The sequence below is a fragment of the Oryctolagus cuniculus genome, chromosome 14 (genome assembly GCF_051225735.1).
Source record: "Oryctolagus cuniculus isolate XC-2025 breed Fujian yellow rabbit chromosome 14, ASM5122573v1, whole genome shotgun sequence".
NCBI classification, from domain to species: domain Eukaryota; kingdom Metazoa; phylum Chordata; class Mammalia; order Lagomorpha; family Leporidae; genus Oryctolagus; species Oryctolagus cuniculus.
In genome coordinates, this window is record NC_142880.1 from 73278103 (window position 1) to 73303499 (window position 25397).

Consider the following 25397-nt stretch of genomic DNA (forward strand, 5'->3'; position numbering starts at 1 on the left):
AGAGAGAGAGAGAGAGAGAGAGAGAAAGCTCCCACTCTCTGGTTCCTCTCCAAGCTTGTCAGGGTTATTCTATTTGCAATGTCTTTATCTGAATCATTTCTTTGCCTTAAAACAAAAAGTTGCCAGCCCAGGGCGTGGTGTGGGGTGAGGGCAGTCACTGCTAATTAGTAGACATGTTGAACTCTAGGAGATTTGATGGGAAGTTAGAAGGGAAGCATCCGAGTGTTGTGAAAAGTCCCAGGCTCTAAAAATAGACACATCCAAATAGACACATCCGGCTCCTGTCTCAGTTCTTCTGCTGTATATTGTGACTTTGGACAAGTTACTTAACTCTGAATTTTGGTTGTCTGAATGGCAAAATAGGGATAATGAAGTCTGTTGGTGGGAACTAAACTAAGTAACCCACATAAACCCCTGACGCAGAGGAATGCCTGTGACAGAGGCTTGAGGAACAGCTTCTATCCCCCGGCAACTTCCTGCTCTTCAGAAGGAATCCCAACCCTTCTGGAAGTCTCCTTTGCTGGGTTCTTCTAATTGCCACACTGCGTGGTGAAGCGGAAGAGTTATTCCCCCCTACTCAGACTAACGTCTTTGAAATGCTCCGTTTCCTTTATCAGCAATTTCCCACCTGAGACTGCTTCATCCTGTTCTTGATTCTTTCATCTTTTTCCTTTATTTCTCATATCCTCAGACTTCGATGTTTTCTTTAAGATTTATTTATTAGAAAGACAGAGAGTCTGAAGGGGGTAGGGTGGAGACAAAGAGAGAGAATATGTGTGTGCTTCCATTCACTGGTTCACTCCCTGAATGGCAGCAAGAGCCCGGGTAGGGCCAGGCCAAAGCCAGAAGCCAGGAGCTCCTTCTGGGTCTCTCACATGGGTGGCAGGGACCCAAGGACTTCAGCCATATTCCTCTGCCTGCCCAAGTGCCTTAGCTGGAAGCTGGATCAGAAGCAGACCAGCCAGGACTTGAAACAGAGCTGGGCTGTCATGGGATGTGGGCTTTGCAAGTGGCAGCTTAACAGGCTACACCAAAAAGCCAGCACCCAAAACTTGATTTTCAAAGGGCTTTTGCTATGTAGTTTCTTCCTGTCTGTTTTTCCAACTTACATTGAACCCCTCTTTATCCTCTCACAATGTTCTCAAATACATAAAATGGACAGTAAAACTTTTTATTCCAGCTTTTAACTTCAGCTTTTACTTTTCAGATGAATGCTACAAACCCAATGAATATTTCATGCGGAATGTTTCCCAGCCCTCATTTGCTGAGGTACATATAATAACCAGAAGAAAAGCTGTAATAAAATAAACTCAATAAAGATAACCAGACAGAACATATTAGGCGACCCAAATTTATGACTGCTTCATGAGTCACAATGTTCTAGAAGAAAATCTGCAGTTTTCCTTTCTGTCTTATCTTCCTTAATCTCTCTTCTCAGTGCTGTTTAGCATCATCCTTTTTACCTAAACTCTACCAACTCCCTTTTAAATCCATGAGCACTTTGTAGCCCCCATTCTGAATGCTTAACTTTTCCTTTTATCAGTTATAGAATAAGCCATAAATGATGTCCCACTGCATCTCTCTTACATGTTTCTGAATACCACAACTCTGGCCCATTTTGTACAACAAATCTGCTGCTTCTCCTTTCTCATTTTTTCCACAGTTCTACTGTAATGAGGCCTGGAAAATCTCTATAACACATGGCCTCCTTTCAATGCACATAGCAGAGTCTTCTGTGGGAAGTCGGATTTAATCATGTTGCTTCCTCTTTTGACCAACCCACCCATTCACTAGAGATGCCAGAGATGGATTTGTGAGGTGCTCTGAATGACTGATATGTAGATAGCTATGAGCTCCTAATCACAATTTCAAAGAAAGCTTCCTTTCTTTGACATTCTTATTTCCAATTTGACATCTTTTCCTATTTCATCAACCTTTAAATGTAATTTGAAACCTTCCTCTGACTGCTTATCTCTGTGTCTCTTATCCATCATAGTTGTTGCAAAATTAGATTTCCATTATAGGTTGTTAAGATACCATCTTCAACTCTCTTTATCATAAATAGTCTACAAGAGGTTACCTTGGATGTCATTATTTTTAAAGAATCATTTTTTGTCTTATCCACTCTATCTCTTCACAAGTTCAAGATGGTCTGAATTTTTCCCTGTGTTTTTTTTTTTTTTTTTTTGTCTCTCTTTCTTTGGAGGATTGAAGCAAGTATATGGCTCAAAAGCAGACTAATGTCAAGTTTATGCCTTATTGTTTATGCATGGCTGAGAAACTTTCAAACAGGCAATAATTCTGTCAGTGTTCTTTAGGTTCTTGAAGATTTTTAAATCTTTACTAATGCACATTTTTTTTTTTTTTGGATAATGCTAGGGAATTTTTGGATAATGGTAATAAAATACAATCTCTAAGATCCACAGATTAATTAATATATCCAAATTTCAGTTCAGATGTCTTATAAAATTCACTGTTCCTAACATATCAAAAGCTAAATATATTCTCAATATCTATTTGGCACCAAAATTGTGGGCAGCAGAAAGAATCAACAAATATTTCTGAGCAGAAAATTGCAAGGTGTCAAAGAAAAAATTCAGTTAGGAAACCATAACATCAACATGGGTAAACCTAGGAAAATGCCACCTACTTTATTTTATTATTTTGTCCCAAATACTATTATCAAGCCCAGAGACAGACAAGCAATATAATTATCAAAAAAATGTATAGTAACTTCTTAAATATGGATGATATTTCAGTCAAAATAGATTTTTATGAGGTTAGCAGCTTATCAGTTAAACTGTGATCTTAATAGATAATTATAGAATGAGGTCAGCGAATCAAGTTATTGAAGAACTTAAATAAATACAAAAAAAAAAAAGTTCTGACTCCTAAACAAAACTTAGAAGATAAAAAGAGAATGTCCAGGATTAAAAGATGGGTGGGAAACCACAGAGTCTCACACTCTAAGCAACCCTATCCTCTCCATCCTTATGGTGAGTTGTTTGAAAATAACTGATCTTGTTAAATATTTATTTTTAAGTAAAGAAACTAAGGCTAAACTTGCTAAACACCTCATCCAATAATGCAGAATTCCTTAATAACACAACATATACAATGTCAGGCCTGCAGGCTTGACTCCTCAAAAAAGAGGTCCATTCTGAAAATCATTCTTTGGCCACAAAATAGGAAGTCATGGAACTTCTTGAGATTCTGTTCAAGAAACATATGAAGTGTGCATTCCAAAAGAGCAAGGAGTGAAGGTGCAGCACTGTGTCTGCCTGTCCCGAGCTTCTGTACTCTTGCATATATCTGATTTTATCATGAACCAATGTGTTAGACAGAAGTTTTTAGCTGAGAAATCTGTAGTTTCACATATTCAGGAAGCTGTGACTAAGCTATGAAAGTGAGAATAGGATTATATAAACTTGTTACGAGACCATTCAGCTGTGTTTAAAGAAGGCAAACTTAAATGAATTTGGGTAAGTTTATTTCCAGATATATTCTACAATCATCACTGTCATATAGCTATAACTTTGCTAGTGATATGCCAGCACATAAGCAAATTTCTATAAAGTGGATCTTTACTAAGTGAGACTTTATCACAAAGCCTCCAGGGGACATTTATGGGACAAATCAAGTTTATAAAAGACTTCTGCGTGTCATTCATGATGATAAAAAACTAATTAAATTCAGAACCTATTATAGTTCTAATCTGTATGCATTGTCATATCCATTCGGGCTGCCATAATAAAATAAATTAGGTGGCTGACTACAGAGATTATTTTCTCATAGTTCTGCAGTCAGGAAATCGAGGCTGGGTGCCCGAATGATGGGTTCTGGTGAGGGCTCTCTTCCTGGCTTCTAGCTGACTGCTCACTCTGTCTTCACATGATGGAGAGAGAGGCTGAGCCTCATGGTGTTTCATTATAATTATGCTACATTTTTCAATCTTTATTTCATTTCTACTAAGTGACACATGCCTAATAATGTTCAAAGTTGCTTAGAATCTTATTACTATTGACAAAATTAAACCCCAAATTATATTTTTCAGGTGTCATATTCATTGACATTTGAGTATATATTAAATATATAGTATATTTATGCACATTTTGGAATTTTATAATATAGTTAATTTTCTGTTTTAGAATTTCAGGAGACACACATTAAAATAAAAACTGTTTTTTATTAAAATTAAACAAGAGGCAAGTTCTAGACAAGCAAGAATCTATTTTTTGAAAAAGATTTGACATATATTTATGTTGAGAATTAACTGAAACGGTTTAGTTTCTCCCAAGAATTACAGTAGGGCTTCAATAAAATGCTTTTCTGTTGAATAGAATTTGGTCTTAGTTTTCACTCTGCAAACTTCAACCCAGTGGACGGACCAAGGCACTATTATACCAATAAGACCACCAAGTAAATTGTTACATAAGTTTCATAAATAAGTTCTTTAAAGATTCTTTTGTTGTCCCCATGATTAGCAGAAGCAATATATTATAGTGGAAAAACTTAGTCAGACGTTCTTCTACTCAAAGCAATTTGGGAATACGTATCAAGGTATCAAACTATTCATTTCTTTTGACTTAATATTTTTGATGCCCTATTATTAAATATGTGAATATTAATTAATATCAACAATATAAAATCTTTTGCACAAAGAGAAGCATTGAAGCATTATATTATCAACATTTGCAGAAATACGACTTATTTGAAAAACAATACCTTGTCTGGAGTTCCCGCTGCTCGATGCGGTCCCGCGTGCTGCGCAAGCTCGCTGTCGACAGGATCCACGACTGCTTCACCTTCGGCCAGTCCCGGACCCATGTGGAACCGCTGGGCCGGCCCAGGGCCAGGAGGCGTGGAAGGAGGCGCCGCGCAGGGCCGCCGGTGCGAACCCGGCCCTGGCCTGGGGCCCCGAGGGTCGCGCGTGGGGAAGGCAGGACGCTGGCTCGCGGGCAGCAGGGGCGGCCAAGTGGGCCTGGGCTGGGCCCGGGCCTGGCTGCGCGGGAAACGCCGCCCGTGCAGCCTGGGTCCAGGAGCCAGAGCTGAAGCCATCGGAAGCTGACCTCCCGGAGTTTTCTGTCAGAAGACAGACGTTTCGAAGCAAGTTTTGGGTGTCCGGAGAAGTGGAACAGAGGGGACAGGTGCTCCCCGGTGCTCCGGTCCTGCGTCTCGCCCAGGAGGCCTGCAGTTTGCGTCGGCTCTCCGCTTGGACGGCGGCGGTGGCCCTGGGCTGTGGCTGTGTCCACCCGCGGGTCGGCTTGCCTCTGCTTCCAGCTCCCGACGACGTTCACCGCCCCCCCGAAAGCCTCCACAGGCCCCTCTTGTGGCTATCACTCCCCTCCGCCCCACTCAGGGTGTCTCCGTGCAGAAGGCGCAGGCCGGACAGGCCCAGCCCTTTCACTCAGTCAAGGATCGGCAAAGCTGAGAAGCAGCCTCTTCCCGCCGGACCCGTAGATCGGTAATTTTGTCAAAACGATGCGTTTGACTCCAAGCAGGTTGCAGGCTGACAGGATTTAGTGTTTGCCCCTGTTACCCACAAAGTCTGCAAACCGATTTACTTTATCAAGTGATTTCCCCATTGCGTTCGGGTCAATCTACCACGCGCAGCTGGAGCAGAATGCTTGAAAGGGAGCTGATGGAGGAGGTCAGAGAAGTAAGGAAGAGATGGCTAGCTGCCTCTTCCAGCTGACCGAGGGCTTGGCTGCTTGGCTCCTGGTGGAGCCGGGAGCCCCCAGCAGGAGGCGCCCTAGGGTTCTGGCAGAGCTACAGCTTGAGCAAGGTGTGGCTTCTGGCACAGCAGGCCCATTGCTGTGCTGAGAGGATTGAAGGAGGCCCAGGGCAGCAACAGGGAGGTGAGGGACGAGTCCGCGACATCACCTGTGACGGTTCATTCTGTGTGTCAGTTTGGCCGGGCTGCAGGGTCCAGGTGTTTGGTCAGCCAGCACCTTGGGTGTGCCTGGGAAGGTGTGTTCTGAATGCGATTGACGTGTAAGTTAGTGGACTTGGATTCAGGTGGCTTTTCCCCATGAGGCAGGCGGGTGGGCCTTGTGTAGTCAGCTGAAGGCTGGTCTCTCTGAGCAGGAAGGAATTCTGTTAGGAGAGCCCTGCACCGTGTGGCCTGCAGCTCCTTCCTGGGTCTGCAGCCAGATGGCTGGCTCTGTGCAAGTCCACTTGCACCTCTCCAATTGTATGAGCTAATTCCTTAAAATAAATCTCTTTGTAAACATACACGCACACACACAAAAAATAACAATACATTATCATAAAATGTGGTGTAAGATCTGAAATTAAGGCAATACTACATGCTACTTTGACACCCAGTAATATCAGTAAGGCCCCAAATGTCCTAACCTAACCACTGGTTCTCTGTCCCACTGTGCCCATGGATAGGATCCCATAGCCAACATCTGTCTTCATCAAGGGGCATGGGAGCAGTTCTTGCTTAGCCTGGACGGTATTCAGTTCCCTGCCAGTCACAGAATCACTCAGGCAAGTGAATCATGACCTCCTGCAGGAACCAGGAGGCACTCTGCTTTCCTGACAGTACAAAGCCCATCCCTAGCTATTTCTGGTTGTTTAGCCTCTTCTTGGGTGCAGCTCTCCTGTGTCCTGCCTGGTGCCATGTCGTCTCTCAGGCCACGAGATTATGCAGTTAACCAACTGCTGCCAATCTCGTCTGTCCAGGTTGGGTTTCATGTGTTCAGCCATCCCCATAACTCTAGGGTGGGATCCTTCCTTCACCGACAGGGTTTCAAGGAAGAGATTTAAAACAAGAAACTATGGGGACCAGTGCTGCAGCTTAGTGGGTAAAGCCTGCAGTGCTGGCATCCCATATAGGTGCCTGTCTGTTCATGTCCCAGCTACTCCACTCCTGATCCAGCTCTCTGCTATGGCCTGGGAAAGCAGTAGAAGATGACTTAGGTCCTTGGGCCCTTGCATCTGCGTGGGAGACCCAGAAGAAGCTCCTAGCTCCTGGCTTCAGATCAGCCCAGCTCTGGCCATTGTGGCCATTTAGGGAATGAACCAACCAATGGAAGACTTTCTCTCTCTCTCTCTCTCTCCTTCTCTCTCTTCTCTCTCCTCCTCTCTCTCCTTCTCTCTCTCTCTCTGCCTGCGCCTCTGTGTAATAAAATAAATAAATAAATAAAATCTTAAAAAAAAGAAACTATGTATGCAGACTTTGTACTTACAAAGCAAAAGAAGAAGTTATAACAATAGATTATTATGTAAAATCAATATATAAACAGAATATATATTTAACTTCCTTTTTAAAAATTTTATTAAAGATTTATTTATCTACTTAAAAGTCAGAGTTACACAAAGAGAGAAGGAGAGGTAGAGAGAGAGAGAGGTCTTCCATCCACTGGCTCACTCCCCCGTTGGTCGCAATGGCTGGAGTTGCGCTGATCCGAAGCCAGGAGCTAGGAGCTTCTTCTGTGTCTTCCTATGCGGGTGCAGGGGCCCAAGCACTTGGGCCATCTTCCACTGCTTTCCCAGGCCATAGCAGAGAGCTGGATTGGAAGAGGAGCAGCTGGGTCTCAAACCAGCGCCCATATGGGGTGCCAGCACTTCAGCCGGTAGCTGTACCCGCTTTACCACAGTGCCAACCCCTAAAAATATTTTTAATGAACATGAAGGAGGGGCTGGTGTTGTGGCACAGAGTAAGGTTAAGCCACCATGTGTGATGCCAGCATCCCATATGGGTGCCTGTTCACGTCCAGGCTGCTCTACTTCTGATCCAGGTCCATGCTGTTGTTTCTGGGAAGGCAAGAGAAGATACCCCAAGTCCTTGGGCCCCTGCATCCACATGGGAGACCCAGAAGAAGCTCCTGGATCTTGGTTTGATCCTGGCCCACCTGGGTTGCTGTGGCCATCTGCGGAGTGGACCAGCAGATGGAAGACTTCTCCCTCTCTCTCTGTCTCTCTCTCTCTCTGTAACTCTGCCTTTGAAATAAATAAATCTTTTTAAAAAATGATGGAAGCAACTAACATATTAATAGTGATTTTTTCTCTCCATACTGATTCTTTTTCCTTATTTTATATTTGCTTCATTTATCATCTACAATTTAATAAATAATGAGCAGGCATTTAGTTAATTAAGATGTCCATATCCCACATTGGAGTACCCAAGTTTGATCCTGGCTTCAGCTTGTGACTCCAGCTTCCAGCTAATGAATACCCTATAAAGCAGTAATAATGACTCAATATTTGGTTTCCTGCCACCCACATGAGAAACCTGGATAGTGTTCTTGGCTTCCAGTTCTGGGCCCAGCCCAGCTGTAGCTATTGCAAGCATTTGGGGAGTGAACCAGATAATAAAGCTCTTTTTGTTTTTTTTTTTTTTTAAAGATTTATTTATTATTTTTATTTGAAAGAGTTACACAGGAGAGGCAGAGAGATAGATAGAGAGAGAGAGAGAGGTCTTCCATCTGCTGGTTCACTCCCCAGTTGGTCACAATGGCTGGAGCTGTGCCGATCCGAAGCCAGGAACCAGGAGCTTCTTCTGGGTCTTCCCACATCGGTGCAGGGGCCCAAGGACTTGGGCCATCTTCTGCTTTCCCAGGCCATAGCAGAGAGCTACATTGGAAGTGGGACAGCTGGTACTTGAACCAGTGCCCATATGGGATGCCAGCACTGCAGGCGGCAGCCTTACCCACTATGCCACAGTGCCAGCCCCAGATTAAGCTCTTGACAGTGAATCTCTCCCTCTCTGTCCCCCACCTCTCTCTCTCTTTCTCTCTCTCTCTATTTTTGTCTCATATGTGTGCTTCCCAAATATTTTTTAGATTTTAAATAAAATTTGATATATAAGAACATTTTAAAATAAGAAGCCCCATTTATCTTTATTTATAAAAACTTGAACAGATAGTTAAACTTTATTCTTCATTTTTCTCTAAATAGGAGTATAATATTACCTTCCAGAATCATGCTTAGTTTCACTTTAGACCACTTTGAGACTATCACAAATTTTAATAGACCACGTAAGATACTTTTGTTGTTAATTATTACAGTAATAAACAGACTTCTGCTTCTAACATAGCTAGGATTGACTACTTGCACAGAGACAGTTTTTTTCTAAAGATTTTTATTTATTAATTTGAAAGTCAGAATTACACAGAGAGAGGTCTTCCGTGTGCCAGCTCACCCCCCGTTGGCCACAACAGCTGCACCGATCCAAAGCCAGGAGCCAGGAGCTTCCTCCAGGTCTTCCCATGCGGGTGCAGGGGCCCAAAGATTTGGGCCATCTTACACTGCTTTCCCAGGCCACAGTAGAGAGCTGGATCGGAAGTGGGGCAGCCAGGACCTGAACCAGCGGCACATGGGGTGCCGGCACTGCCTGCGGCAGCTTTACCCACTAAGCCACAGCACTGGCCCCGAGAGTTACTTGTTTCTAGGCTCTGACAGCTCAACAAAAAGCTTCCTGGTTAAAAAAAAGCTGTCTTAGGTGTTTCACTCCTTCCCCGCAACTCCTTGGACTTATCCTCCCAATGTCTAGGGTCCCCAGATCTCTCTTAGACAACCACAAAGAACCTCACTCCATATTGTGACATTTTCCTTTCCTTCATTCTCCCCATCTCTTGACAAAATGAATGAATTTTATTCAGATGTCTCTAGTTCCTCTTTTTTGTTCTTTGTGATACCATGATAGCAATCAGAAAGCCATCCAAAGCCTCTACATCATGGCTTAAGATGTCAGTAGCTATTCATCCCAAGTGAGATGTGTGTTTTAGCAGTGCCTCCTTATAACTTTGAAGAAGTGGTTCAAATAGAAGTCATTCGTTTGATACTAAAATTTTCATTGTATCCCATCCTTGACTACACCATAATAGGAATTTATGCTACCGAAGCTGATTAATATGGCGAATAACTAAAGTAGGAGAGACTGTATATCACACTGTTGCCTAGTGTCCGAGCAAGTCCCTCAAGTGTGAGGGAGCACGAGCAGAGTATGAGAGTATTCCTCCACCTGCCCGAGGAAGACAGTGAAGTAAGGGGCTAAGGTGGCCAAACTTCTAAAAGCATTACCATATGTTGTATTTTCCAAGAAAATCCAGGAACAGATATCAAGGAAGTGGGAATTTAAAAAAGAAAACAAGTACTTCTAAATATGTGAGTTTAATCACATACAAAAATGTACTCTTAAAAGTAAGCATAATTTATATTCTCATTTTTTCCTTGTTATTCCTTCATCTTGATGGGTGTCAAAAAGCTACATTTTTCAGGTAAGTTGCAATTGCTTCATAACTTGAGCATCCACTGTGATTATATGTTACAGGGTCGACAGCTAAAGCACTGAATGGCCATTTTTAATGCTATCTATAATACTGTTCTCCTTTTGTGTCCAGAATTCAGGTGCTTGTATTCTGCCACAATTATCATTTGACATTTGGAATGGACTGGGGTTCAGGTTATTTTTTTAAAAACTACCGATCATCAAAAGAATGCATCAATGATAATTTCAATCTTAGCAGGCCTGTTTTCACCTAAACTGTTTGATCTCGTGTAATTATAGGTTAATACTCTATTTAGAAAGACCTCAGCAACTGTAGTTCAAGGCATTCACATATGTACATCATGCAGGACAGCTTAGCTCTGGAAAAGCAGGGTCAATAATGATAAATGCAGAACCAGATTATAGTTTAAGTGATAGGAAGGTGCTGAGTGAAATTAGTGATGGAGAACAACTAGAAACTTCTGGGATCTATTCTGAGGTAAGCTAGCAGCAGATAAACTGCTTCCTTCACTAAAATGAGAGGAACAAAAGCATAGCAGAACTGAGGGAGATACATTCCATCTGCCAAGAGTTCTTCCTGCTTTTCTTTGCTGAAGGGGTATTTGCTTCTGTCCAGAGATTGAAAATTAACTCCTTTCTGATAAGAACAAAAGGAAGAAGCAATCTCTTTCCCACATAACATCAGTTATAGCATACATAGGCAAATAGTCCAGTGGTTACTCTGAAGAATACTTTGGCTGATTTTCTTTTGTAAAAATATTAGATATTAAATCTAAAAATCCACAAAAGTAAACTAAGAAAACATGCGAATATTTAATGCTGGAATCAAAAAGGGTTCTCAGAACAGCTCCCACCTCATAAGATGACTTGTGCCATCTGAGGATCAGTAGGTCATAAATTTCTATTGATTCAAGTTCTGATTCAAAACACCAAACTCATAGCATTGCCTTCCACAAAAAGCCTTCGTAGAGTCAACTGTTCTTAATATTCATGGCGAAAGGCTTTGTCTGCAGATATCATGGCAGAATTACAACAGGTCACCTTAGTAGGACCTTCAGATAGTAACAGTAGAGAAGGTTCAGTAAGAGAAAAAATGGGAGCCTAATGTGAAACAGATTGACCGTTTCAGTTACCTTTCAAAGGTATCTAGACCTTTCATACAACTTCAGAAATATAAGTTAAACTCACACACACACACATACAACACATTTTGCATTAATTCAGTGGTCATTTTCTGATCACTAGGATGATATCAATGGAATCACTTCAACTTCTAGTTATAGACTCCTGTGAGAATTCAATTCCAGGCACAATACTCACTAATACACAAAGGCCTGTTACTCTTTTCCAGTCTCAGGAACTGGGACCAATATTAAAAGATCATCACAGTCAGAAATCAGTCACTTAGACTCCTGTGTTTGACACAACAGTGAATAAGTCTGAAAAATTATTGCCTATTTTTTTAAGCTGCAATAGCACAGGATTTGGTGTTGGTTTGTTAGGTATGTGTAGATGCATCCAGCTGAGTATTTCTTGAGATAACTGCCAATAACATCCTTTTGCTCCATCAACACCGCTTGTTAGCATCCTTACAAAAGTTGTCAGGTCAGCTATATATTTTGGAAGTTACATAAGCCTCTGTGTACATGCATTACTAGTTCCAGTTAAACTTTTTGGATTTCCATATATTAACATCACAGAACTAGACAAACTCTAGAGAGGAAATCCAACATTGGAGTGTCAGTGGCAAAGCTCAGAGTTTAAATCTTAAGTCATACATATAGTTCATGCTCATTATGAAAGCTGTGCATTTTTCTCACACCTCTGCACTTCCAGTTGTCTTAACCACTGAACATGGAAGTGCTCAAATACCAAAGGCATGACTCTTTCATGTTATTTGTGGCCTGACCAGGGCAGGAAGTTTCAGAGACCTCATGAGGATTCTCCCTCTTATGTTATTTTCAGCTCCATGTTTGTGTTTGTAGAAGTCTGAATACTTCCCAAGGCTTGGTCAAAAGCAAATGAATGTAAATCTTCTTCTAAAGCAAGTCCTAAGAGGCCTCACAATTGTATTTTCTTAGAAGCTGAGAGGATACTATCTCAGACAGCTAATATTTCTTGACCTATAAACCAGATTCAATAAGCAGTAGGAGATTTTTAAAATATAATATAAACCTAACTCAAAATAATCATTCATTTTACATATCTGTGAATGGAACAGGGGCCCAAATCAATCTAGAGCACACAATTACACAACTAATTACACTTATCCATATTGCTATTTGTCTAACCATAGAATTCTACATTTTATTGAAAATATCAAGAAATTATGATCGCAGCAGAAGGAAATTGCAAAAGGGTGTAACTAGGTCTTAATATCAGCAATCATCAAAAACTCAGCAAAGTGATCAGAAGGTACAGTAATTCCATGCAAGGCCACTACCAGTATTTATCTCCCCCTCTGGAGGAATGACCTTTAAGGCACTTTCATGGGGAAAGTCTGGCTGAAAAAGGATGCCTTTCCTTCAAGCAAGGACATTAATATCAAAATGTGCATGATGTGGAGTGTGGAGGAGCATGAGCTCTGTAATTCCACTCCCACTTGCCTCCTTGAAACTGCTTTTCTGCCCGCCCACAGAACAACCAAACTCAGACTCTTTATACCCAGCTCTGATCATTGTTACTAGTTCACATACCCATAATCTAAAAAATGTCTTTGTGTGCTAGGTTTAAATATCACTCTTATTTTAAGTCTTCCACTTTATGTTCACCAGGAAGTGGGGAACTCCCAAGTTTCTGATAGTAGAAGCTATATTCTCTTAGTCCAATTAGGTAGAAACCAATTGAAAGAAGATAGTATAAAACAAATAGAGTGGGGCCGGTGCTGTGGTGCAGTGGGTTAACGCCCTGGCCTGGAGCGCAGGCATCCCATATGGGCACTGGTTCGAGACTTGGCTGTTCCTCTTCCAATTCATCTCTCTACTGTGGCCTAGGAAAGCAGTGGAAAATGGCCCAAGTCCTTGGGCCTCTGAACCCACATGGGAGATTGAGAAGAAGCACCTGGCTCCTGGCTTCAGATTGGCACAGCTCCAGCCATTGTGGCCAATTGGGGAGTGAACCATTGGATGAAAGACCTCTCTTTCTCTCTCTCTCTCTCTCTCTCTCTCTCTCCCTCTCCCTCTCCCTCTCCCTCTCCCTCTCCCTTCCTCCCTCCCTCCTCTCTCCGTGTAACTCTGGCTTTCAAATACATAAATAAATAAATCTTTAAAAACAAAAAACAAATAGAGTAGTATTTGTTTATATAGGATTAGTTGAGAGTATATGAATCTTGTGAACCAAATACCACTTTTCCAAACACTTGAGTGTTGAATTTCATAAATGTTTTATGAGGCTAACAAATGTTCAATTAAAAAATTTTCTCAGTATCGCATAGTGTTTGTCAAAAACTTAGGTTGAATGGCTTTTCCAAAAAATACTAGAGATGTAAATATTTCTGTTACATAAATTTTTCTTTTTTTTAAAGATTTATTTAATTTATTTGAAAGAGTTACAGAGAGAGGTAGAGACAGAGAGAGAGGTCTTCCATCCATTGGTTCACTCCCCAGATGGCCGCAACGGCCCAAGCGACGCTGATCCAAAGCCAGGAGCCAGGAGCTTCTTCCAGGTCTCCCACTTGGGTGCAGGGGCCCAAGCACTTGGGCCATCTTCTGCTGCTTTCCCAGGCCATAACAGAGAGCTGGATCTGAAGAGGAGCATCCGGGACATGAACCAGCGCCCATATGGGATACCGGTACTTCAGGCCAGGGCTTTAACCTACTGTGCCACAGCACTGACCCCACATATATTTTCAATGACAAAATCACAGTGAACTGTGAAAAGAATTGTATATAGCTCAACAAGAGTTACTATATACTTTTTTCTGGTCTCTGCTCTAACCTGGTTTACCTACTGGTGATCAGCCACCCGGTGGATATTGAAAAGCATATAAACAATCAGTCAAGTCTCTCAAACAATAGGTTAACAGACAAAATGGTATGTGAGGCTAGAGAATAAGCATTATTTTATGACCAAAAGGCCAGAGGGAAAAATTTAAAGTAATTATTCTCATCCTAAACTCTAATTTTGCCTAGAGGTAGGGCCACATTCATGCCTAGAAGGGAAATATTGCCTAAAATACTCAGCCTGGTTTGGTTTCAAGAGTGTTCCTTTCCTTGTACAGGGAGCTCCTGTTACACTTGACTTGAAGCAATGCTAATGGAACATTGAAGATACACTGTATAGTATATTTCATTCTTGATGCTAATATAGCATAAGAGAAAATAAAACTGTATTCTAGACCTAAGGTCAGCTAGTGGTAGCCCACAGGCTATTTTTATTGATAAAGTTTTATTGGAACACAGACACACCCATGCACTGACTAGTCTCTATGTCTGCTTTCCCACAACTAATTAGTTGTGGCAGAGAGGATAAGTACCACAACACTGAAAATATTTATCAACTATCCCTTTGCGGAAAAGATTGGCAGAATTCTGTTTTAGATGCAACCTTACTGTTTATATCTGTGTGATCTTGAGCAAGCTGCCTGGCTTATCTAATTTCTCTCAGGAAGATTGTAACTATTGACATTGCCAAGCTTTTGTGAACTTAAATGAGATAAATCCAGTGAACCACTTACTCCAGGATTAGATGCATAGCTAGATGTCAAATAGCATTACAAAGGCATTGAATAAGTGATCTTGATCTTATAGTGATCGAACTTCATTGCAGATGTTTTTTGAAAACCATTTCTGCAGTAACTGCTGGCAATTAAAATAAGAGAGGTGATAAAGAATTTAAAACAAAAAAAAAAGTTGGGTACATTTAATCTGTAGGGAAAAGGCAGAAGCAGAGATACATGGGGGAACAAATTGCTATGTGTACTTGGATCTCTATTCATTGTTTCATTCTAAGTCTGCAGGCTCAGTCTTATGTTTTTATTGTTAAAAGGAATCCAGAATAATGCAATAATACCAGAAAAGAACATCCCAGACCCATCACCCCAGGGTGTTTGTAAAACTTTAGTGGTCCATTATTGATATCAATCTAAAGTAGGTGACAATGGCAAATGCTAAACAGTTGTCTTAAGCTGCAGAGGATATACAGGGATTTTTTAAAAAAAATCTTAAACAAAACCAACAACTACTAACTGAAGCCAAATCCACCTCTTGATACAATGGGAATTAATCAATGAAATCCCCTGTACAAACATTTATTTCTCTATGATTCTCAAACAGGGATGATTCTTCTCCAAAGAGATATGTGGCAAAGTTGGAGATGTGTTCAGCCATGACAAACAACACAATTAATGGGTGGTAGATGCTACTGACATTTAGTTGGTAGAGGCTGCTAAACATCCTACACACACAAATACACACATTCAGAACCTTTCCAGCCCAAATGCCATTAGTGCCAAAGTTAAGAAAACTTGACCTATCTTAAGTCAGATAAAAAATTAGATATAATAGAAATGTTACCGCAAAATAACTTCTTTGTCAACACATAGAACTCCTCTTAAAATGGATTCAAGGTGACTGTATCAAATTTTAAATGACTCTTCTTTCCTATTCCTTATCTTGAAGACACTAAGGTAACTATGGTCATTTAACTCACTTATTAAATCCCCTTTACTGAGCTGCTACTGTACATGAGACAATGTGGTAAACACAGAGATAAAACAGTGAGAAAAACAGGCATGCTTCCTGCATGCCTGGAGCATGTGGTATACCAAAGTACATTATTCATAAATTCAGTGAGCAGAATATTGTTTGCATTTCCAGTTTTCCTGCTTTACTCAGTATGGGCTTGCATTGGTCTCACCACATCCTACATACCAGACTAAATATGACTAAGCAAAATGTAGAAGATACACTCTGTACCCACACCTAGCTTATCGGTAACTCTAATGTATGATAAATACTACCAGATGCTTTGGTAGCTCAGGAAACTGACCTCAATTTTGGAGAACTGAGGGTGTGAGGAGGAGGACATTTCCCAGAGAACATGCCAGTAGAAGGGTTTCAGACAATTGTAAGTATTTCAGTGTGGTAGAAGCACAAAACCTGGAGCTTGGAAGGTCATCAGGGGCAGGTTGTGATGACGCTTGCATCACACCTGTAGATGTTTGGACTTCCTCCCAAGGACATCTGGAACTATGGAATATGGACTCCATTACTCATTTCAGACTTTTCCAACCTAAAATTTGTTTAGTAGTAAATCAAATAAAATTATATTTACCTACTGTATTCATACTGGAAATACATCAAACACAGAAAAGATACTCAATATTAGTTGGAGTAGGTGAAAGTGTCTATGTTTAGAAGGAGATAAATGTCACAAATTAGTTTTATGCAGTAGTGCTGAAGATAGTCTTTCAGAGTCAAGAAAATATGACATTTAAGAAAACTCACTTTTTCCGAAACATGGGCTGACATTTTTTGATACAGACAGAAGTAAATCCCTGCCATATGCTATTTAAAATGCCAGATCCACCCAGAGAGCCGTTGCCTGGGCATTTAGGTGTCACCTCTGAAAGTAATATTCTTCTCAGGAGTGTCAGACACAGCTTCTCATTCAGTGCGTAAAAAAAAAAATTACAGAAAGTTTCAGAGGAGCCAGGGCAGACAAGATGACAATTTACTGCTCTTTAATCTCACTTTCCATGCTCATCTTCCCATTTTAAAAAGAAAAACAATTGCATCTGAGTTTTTCTATCCAACGTTTATCAACTTTTTCACATTAAAGCAAACTGCAAAATGTAGAGGCAAGTGGTTTCCTAAGAGAGAGACATATCGAGAGACAGAGTGTCTTTGCTCAGGCAACAGCCAGCCAATGTTGAAAGCCATAGTTTAACCCACTGCACCACAGTGCACTGTATGTTCAAAGATGTGATTCAGACTGATTTCTTACTGCTGTTCTTGCCTGTCACCACTGGCTTGCATTCTGATTGGGAAGAAACAGTTATTAAACAAAAAGAAAGACATTTTACAGTCTACTGGGGAGCAAGAAATAAAAAAAAATGAAGTATAACGGGTAATTGAATAAGGAAATGCTGGGAGACAGCTTTAAATGGGGATGAAGAGAGGCTCATTGGAACCTGAGCTTTGAGAGGTGGCAACTCTGCCTTTGAATTTTTCTCTGACTTCATGGAAACACTTGGGGAGCCTTGAAGAAACACTTAAGACTAGTACAAGTTTCTCTTTAGCCCAAAGCATAGACTTACATAGGCATGATAGTAATATAGCCTGCTCTGAGGACAGTGCTGCAAGATAAAACTCTGATGAGAAGACAGTTTCAGATTCTTGGCCCCTGTACCTGTGCCCCTTCTTGCTTGAATTATACACCCTTATTTACAGTATCTATTGTAAACCTACAATGCAAGTCATGGTTACACTTTATAGATTGGATAGAAATATGAATAAATCACAATTCTGCCCTCAAGGATCTGAGAATTTACCCACCAAGCTAACGTACGTTACTGCCCAATAGTTCCTATGGGTATTTTAGAATAGTTAGGAAGTAAAAATATACTTAGGGGTCAGAAATAAATGCTTTGGGCTAAAGTCACATATATGTAAAGAAAAAGAACAAACAAGCCAAAGACGCTTTGCAGTTTTCCCACAAAACCCACACTGCTTGCCCCAGCAGCAGAAGTGACTAAGGAGGGTAGTTAGTAAAACACTAGACATCTTCTTTGTTAGCAAACTTTACAACAGGCTTCAGAACAATGCACGCCATTTGTCCCAGATATCGCTGATGTTTCACTGGGAAGCACCAACTGACTAGGCCAAAACGTTCCTTTGCTTCTGCCACACAGGCCACATCCAGCGCACCTGCTCTTCCCACACTTTATTCTGCTGGCCTAAAGCAGCAGCCTGGCACCTTGGCTTTGTGGGCACAGGACTGAGTATTGTACTTTCCGTTTTTAAATTCTGCTGAATCTATTACTATCATAGGCCTATGTAAGCCTATGTTTTGGACTAAAGAGAAACTTGTACTAGTCTTAAGCATTTCTTCAAGGCTCCCCAAGTGTTTCCATGAAGTCAGAGAAATATGCAACGGTGAAATCGCCACCTCTCAAAAGCTCAGGTTTCAATGGGCCTCTCTTCATCCCCATTTAAAGCTGTTTCCCAACATTTCCTTACTTAATTCCCTGTTATGCTCCACGTTTTTTTCTCGCTCCCCAGCAGACTGCAAAATATCTTTCTTTTTGTTTAATAACTGTTTCTTCGCCATCCGAATGCAAGCCAGACATGAATTTCTGTGTTGGTTTTGTTCATTGCCTAATCTTGAGCATCTATGCTGGTTTCTGCTCTGTATTAGTGCTCCATAAATATTTGTTCAATGACTCATAAATATTCTTATGCCAAAAACCATAGTGTCTGTATTCCATGTGGTCCATAAACCTGAGAGACAGTATGTAATGCTATGAACTTCTTTTATGAACAAATTTACCTAAGGTGGTGTTATGGGGTGATTGTTGACTCCAGGGCCTATGACTTCAGACTCATGTATTCAGGTTGCAGCTCCGATAATACTTGCTCTGTTACTTTGCCAACACGTCTGCTTTCTCCTCTGAGATGAGGATGATGATGCTATTAGTGCCTCCCTTAGAGGGTTGTGGTGAAGATTAAATGAAATAAACCTTGTGTGTATGCCAGTTAGTATTTCTGCTTATTTCCACTTAATGCAGTGTCAGTTTAAGGCCAACCTGTATTTACAATAGTGCGTTTCACTCCGTAGAGCAAATATTTTACTACATGATCTACCAATCATGACAAGGGTGACAGTCTTATATCTACTTAAATTACCAAACTGACACCACAATCTGGGATCAGTGATCAGGTAGGAAACCTCTTCCCTAGTGTCCTTTATAGCTTCAGAAAAGAACATACACATCCAGTAAAAAAATTTTTTTTAAAAAAGCAAAAAAGAATCCTAGTAACAAATCTAAAAAAAAAATAGTTTAGATTTCATCTAGGTCTGAATCAACAACCACTGCTCAGCTATCCCCCGAAAAAATGTATCCCTTCCATAATCCTCTTTTTTTAAGATTTGTTTGTTTGTTTGAAAGGCAGAGTGACAGAGAGAAGGAGAGACAGAAGAAAAACAGACACACAGACAGACAGAGAGAGAGAGTGCGCGCGCTTCCACCCAGTGGTTCACTCTCCAGATGGCCAGAACAGCGAGGCTGGGCCACACTGAAGCCAAGAGCCAGGAACTCCAAGCTAGTCTAACTCTTGGGTGGTAGGGGCCCAGATATTCGGGTCATCATCTGCTGCATTTATTTCTCTTGCTTGATTGATCTGGCTAGACAAATAGAACCATGTTAAATAGAGACAATGTAAGTGGGCATACTTGTCTCGTTCCAGATCTTAGAAAGATTTCAGCTTTTCCCCATTCAATATGATGCTAGCTATTCATTTGTTATTTCTAGTTTTTAGTATGTTGAGATACATTCTTTGTATACCTAATTTGTTTAGACTTTTTATTATGAAGTGATGCTAAAGGTTATCAAATCTTTCCTGTGTCTATAAAAATGATCATATGGTTTCTGTCCTTCATGCCATTGATGTGGTGTGTCATGTTGATTGATTCGCATTTGTTGAGCCAGTTTTGCTTACTAGGGGTGAAACATATTTGATCCCGATGAATAATTTTTTTGTTTGTGCTGATGGGTTCAATTTGCTAGTATTTTTTTAAGGAATTTTGCATCTGTGTTTGACTTGTACTTTTTTGTTGTATTCTTGTTTGGTTTTGGTTTGAGGGTAATCTTGGCTTCATAATGAATTTGGAAGACTTCCTTTCCTTTTAATTTGAATAAATTATTTAAATAGTAGATAGAACTCAGCAAAGAAGCCTTATGACCCTTGGATTTTCCTTACGGGGAGACTTTATTACTAATCCAATTCATGGTATTGATCTGTTCAGATTGCTAATTTCTTCATGATTCAATCTAGGTAATATGTATGTATTCAGGAATTTATCCCACATGGCATGGAAGTTCCTGGCTCCTGGCTTCAGCTTGTTACAGCCCCAGCTATTGCAGCAGCCATTTGGAGAGTGAACCAACAGATGAAAGATTCTCTCTCTCTCCCTCTTTCTCTTTCTCTCTCTCTCCCTCCCTCCCTTTTTCCCTCCCTCTCAAACAAACAAAATAAATCTTAAAAAAAAGAATGGTTTCAATGCCAATAGAAATGGAAAAGAAATCAACAAAGGAGTTGACATTTAGCTTAGTAGTTATGATGTTTGCATTCTACGTCACAGTGCCTGTATTCTATTTGTGGCTGTGGCTCCTGACTCTCGCTTCCCACAAGTACAGAAACTGGAAAGCAGTGGTGAAGGCTCCCTTAATTTATGCCACCAGTGTTGGAGATATGCTTGTGGACAGGGCCTGTTTCTGGCTCTGTCGCAGGCATTTGAGTAGTGACTATAAATGAGCTTGCTCTTGCTCTCACTCTCTTTGTCTCTCTCTGCCTTTCAAATAACTAACAAATAAATAAAGATATTGAAAGAAATCAAGAAAGCAATCCCATTTACAATAGCTAAATAAATAAATAAGTATATAAGAATCATAAGAATAAATTTTACAGAAGAGATTAAAGAAATATATAATGAAATCCACAAAACACTGATGACATAAAAGCCAAAAAAGGGAATACATCCACTATTAACATGTCCATACAACCCAAAGCAGTATACATATTCAATATAATATTTATGAAATATCAGTGACATTTTCACAGAACTATTAAAAGAAACCCAAATTCATAAGGAACTAGGAAAGAAAAGCTTAAATAATTAAATAAACCTTGAGCAAAAAGAGACAAAGCAGGACTCATTGTACTATCTGACTTCAAATTATATTATAAAACTATAGTAATCAAAACAACATGGTATTGGGGTGAAAACAATAATGTAGAACAATGGAACAGAATAGATAAATATATGTATAAGTAAACCCATGCATCTATAGACAATTGATCTTTGAAAGGTGCTAAGAGCATGCAATGGAGAAAGACAGCATCTTCAATAAGTGGTGCTCAAAATTGGATATCCATATAGAAAAGAATGAAACTAGACCCTCATCTCCCACCAAATACAAAAAAATCTACTCAAAATGATTAAAGGATTGGATAGTTAGCTTAGTGGATTAGACATCTACATCCCACATCTGAGCTCTGACTCCAGTTTTCTGCCAATGCAGACCCTGGAAGTAGTAGTGATGGAGGTAATTGGTTTCCTGGAACTACATGGGAGATAACATCTCCTAAGTCTGGTCCCAACCCAGCTCTGGCCATTGTGGGCATTTGGGGAATGAACCAGTAGACAGGAACTTTCTCTATCCTTCTTTGTCTGTTTGTCTCTCTCTGCCTCTCAAATAAATAAAAGTAATTTAATTTTTTTGTGGGTGAACGACTTAAATGTAAGACCTGACATTGTGAAGCTCCTGGAATAAAGCGTAACATAAAAGCTTCAGGACATCGGACTGAGCCAGGATTTCTTCAGTAAGATCCCAGAAGCATAGGAAACAAAAAATAGACAAGTGGAATTATATCAAACTAAAAGCATCTGCACAGAAGAAGAAGCAATTAACAAAGAGACAAAAAATTGCAACAAAACACTTATATTTTGTTTCCATTTTCCACACATTTTTGATATATTATCACAGATAACAATAATGTACCATATATTTTATAAAAGCTAGAAGGATCGTTAATGTTCACCACAAATAAATGAAAATTAGGAGACAGAGATGTTATTGTGCCTTGAACATCGCACAGTGTTTACATATGGTGACCATCACACAATGCTTGCAGAAATATATACAATTTATGTGTGCCAATAAAAAGAAAAATCATCCAGGTCAGAGGTTTGGGGTCATTAGGAAAATATCCTGAGGTTATCTGAAGAAACTCAAAGGGAAATTCTGAGTTTACACAAATAATTCATTAGTAATTATTTCATTATTTGTGATTTTAAAGTTACTTTGAGAATTCTAACACTAGAAATGTAAAGTTCAAATGTTTCCTGTCCAGTTATTCTCACGCTTAGGCCCATGAATGTACTCCAGGAAATCTATGACCTCCTTAAAGGCATGAAAAATGTAGTAGAAACATGCATTCTTAAATTATTGGGAGAGAGCTTCTAGACTTTCATCAGACTCACAAACGGGCCCATAACCAAAAGAGAGATCAAGAACCACTATAGGGGCCAGTGCTGTGGCACAGTAGGTTAATCCTCCACCTGTGGCACCGGCATCCCATATGGGCGCCAGTTCTAGTCCCAGCTGCTCCACTTCCAGTCTAGCTCTCTGCTATGGCCTGTGAAAGCAGCGGAGGATGGCCCAACTCCCTGGGCCCCTGCACCCATATGGGAGACCAGAAGGAAGCACCTGGCTCCTGGCTTCGGATTGGTGCAGCTCCGGCCGTTGAGCCATTTGGGGAGTGAACCAATGGAAGGAAGACCATTCTCTCTCTCTCCCCCTCACTGTCTGTAACTCTGCCTCTCAAATAAAATAAACAAAATCTTAAAAAAAAAAACCGCTATAAACCCTCTTATTCTATAAAGAACAAACCCTTGAGGTGTTAGGAAAATAACCAAACATCACATAGCTAATAAGTAACAAAGTCTGAAGTATATAATCAAGGTCATCTAAATCCCAGCAGGAATTCAAGAAAGCATTACAGAACAAAAGGGAAAACATGCATGTGAGAATATAAAGAATATATGTTTAATATGTACATATATTAACTATTATAAAATCTGTGTTGCTCAGCTTTAGATGATCATATTCAAATGTCTTATAGAAAATGATTTTTGATAATGCTAACTGATCTCAGACATAGTTAAAAATCATGGCAAGTGGTACAGGGTAGGAAATAATTCCTTCACATGGATGTTATATAAGAGCCTTCTTTGTGTTTTATAACTGGTGGCTTGGATGTTGTAAACTTCAAAGTAAAAACTCTACATCAAAAGTTCTAAGGAATTCATACCAAAAAGCATTTAAAAACATCCAGCTTTGTTGTATTTGTGTATATGGTACATTACTGAGAACCATGAGACTCTATGCCACATTCTCTACTGGAGAGGAGTAACAATCTTGTAGTGTTTTCAAGTTGTTAATTTAATAAGTGCTATTCATCACTGAGAAATTTTAGTTTGTATTTCCTAGCTTCAGTCTTATACTTGTTTGAGTTTTTTAAAAAATTATTATATAACGTATGTTTCACATACCCACTTTGAAAAGCATGAACACTGATAGAAGCACATAATGATAACTTAGGACATATTACATGAAAAAATGCTGAATCGCAATATCACTTGAGGTAAAAATATTTTAGAACTGAATCATAAAAACATATAATCTTTGATTTGGGAGGAATTAGAGACTTTGAATTTTTGTTCCATAAATGAAGAGACTCATACCAAAGAAATAATGTGATCCAATTTATTAAAGTCAAACAGAAAGTTATATATTAATGACAAAGTGGAAAGCTTCAATGTAGAACTGTAATAATTCCAACAAGAATATGCTGTTTCATCTTTCAGAGTATACTTGAAGCAATAAAAGTATTATTTTTGTCAGAGTATTATTTTTTGAGGTCAGAAATTATTTAGTTGCTCAAAATGGATTTCATATACAAAAGAATATGGACTACAAATGGTGAACTTTTCAGTCCTTTATATGTTGACCAGAACTTACATTTGAAATTTCAAAAAAAAATTTCAAAATCATAGATTATTAGAAATGGAAATAATGTCAGATTGATCATGCAAATCAAGGGCTTCATTTTAGAGGTGTAGCAGCTAGGACACAAGATATGTAAATTTCTTAAGGTCATGTGATCCCAGTTACACTCATGCTTCTTATAGAGAACTTTTGCTACTTGAATCCTGACACCTTGATACAATCACATGGTTCCAGGAAGTTGTTTGTTTCATTTTGTTTTTATCTGTTCTTTTGATTTTTCTACAGAGACAAGCTTTATCTGAGAAGGAAGGTAGTTTTATTTCCTCCTTTCTAACCAGTATACATTTCCTTGACTTTTCTTACTGCATTAGCTATGATTTCCAGCTCAATGTTGAAAATTGAGGCATGTGGAGACATGTTTGTCTTGTTCCTGATCTCAGTAGGAAAATTTCTAGTATCTAATCATGAAGTATAATGTTAGCTGTAGGTATTTTGCAAATACACTTGATTAGATTAAGGAAGATTCAGTTTTTTACGAGTTTACTGAGGTTTTTTTTTTTTTTTATCATGAATTGGCATTGAATTTTGTCAAATGCTTTTCCTGTATCTGCTCTTGGATCATTTAAGTTTTATTTGGCCTCATGAAGTGATGGATTTCATTAATTTATTTTTGGATATTGAACCAGCTGTGCATACCTAGGACGAATCTCACCTGATCATTGTTTATAATTGAGTTTAATTTGCCAATATTTTGTTGAGGAATTTTCTACCTATGTTCATGAAGGTATTGGTTTGTAGGTTTTTTTTAAACTTTTATTTAGTAAATATAATTTTCCAAAGTACGGTGTATGGATTACAATGGCTTTTTCCCCCCTATAACTTCCCTCCCACCTGCACCCCTCCCATCTCCCGCTCCCTCTCCCATTCTATTCACATCAAGATTCATTTTCAATTATCTTCATATACAGAAGATCGATTTAGTATATATTAAGTAAAGATTTCATCAGTTTGCACCCACACAGAACATAAAGTGTAAAATACTGTTTGAGTACTAGTTATAGCATTACTTCACATTGGACAACACATTAAGGACAGAGAGCCCACATGAGGAGTAAGTACACAGTGACTCCTGTTGTTGACTTAACAATTTGACACTCTTGTTTATGGCATCAGAAATCTCCCTAGGCTCTAGTCATGAGTTGCCAAAGCTATGGAAGCCTCTTGAGTTCGCTGACTTCAATCTTATTTAGACAAGGTCATAGTCAAAGTGGAAGTTCTCTCCTCCCTTCAGAGAAAGGTACCTCTTTCTTGGATGGCCCATTCTTTCTACTGGGATCTCACTTGCAGAGACCTTGCACTTAGGTCCTTTTTTTTTTTTTTTTTCCCAGAGTGTCTTGGCTTTCCATACCTAAAATACTCTCATGG

General features: G+C 39.7%; 1 long non-coding RNA gene across 2 annotated transcripts in view; it reads right to left on the minus strand.

The window, feature by feature from the left end:
- LOC127492741 (uncharacterized) overlaps positions 1-25397 on the minus strand; it is a 296618-nt gene that overhangs the window by 181775 nt on the left and 89446 nt on the right. The gene's annotated exons all lie outside the window — the stretch shown is intronic.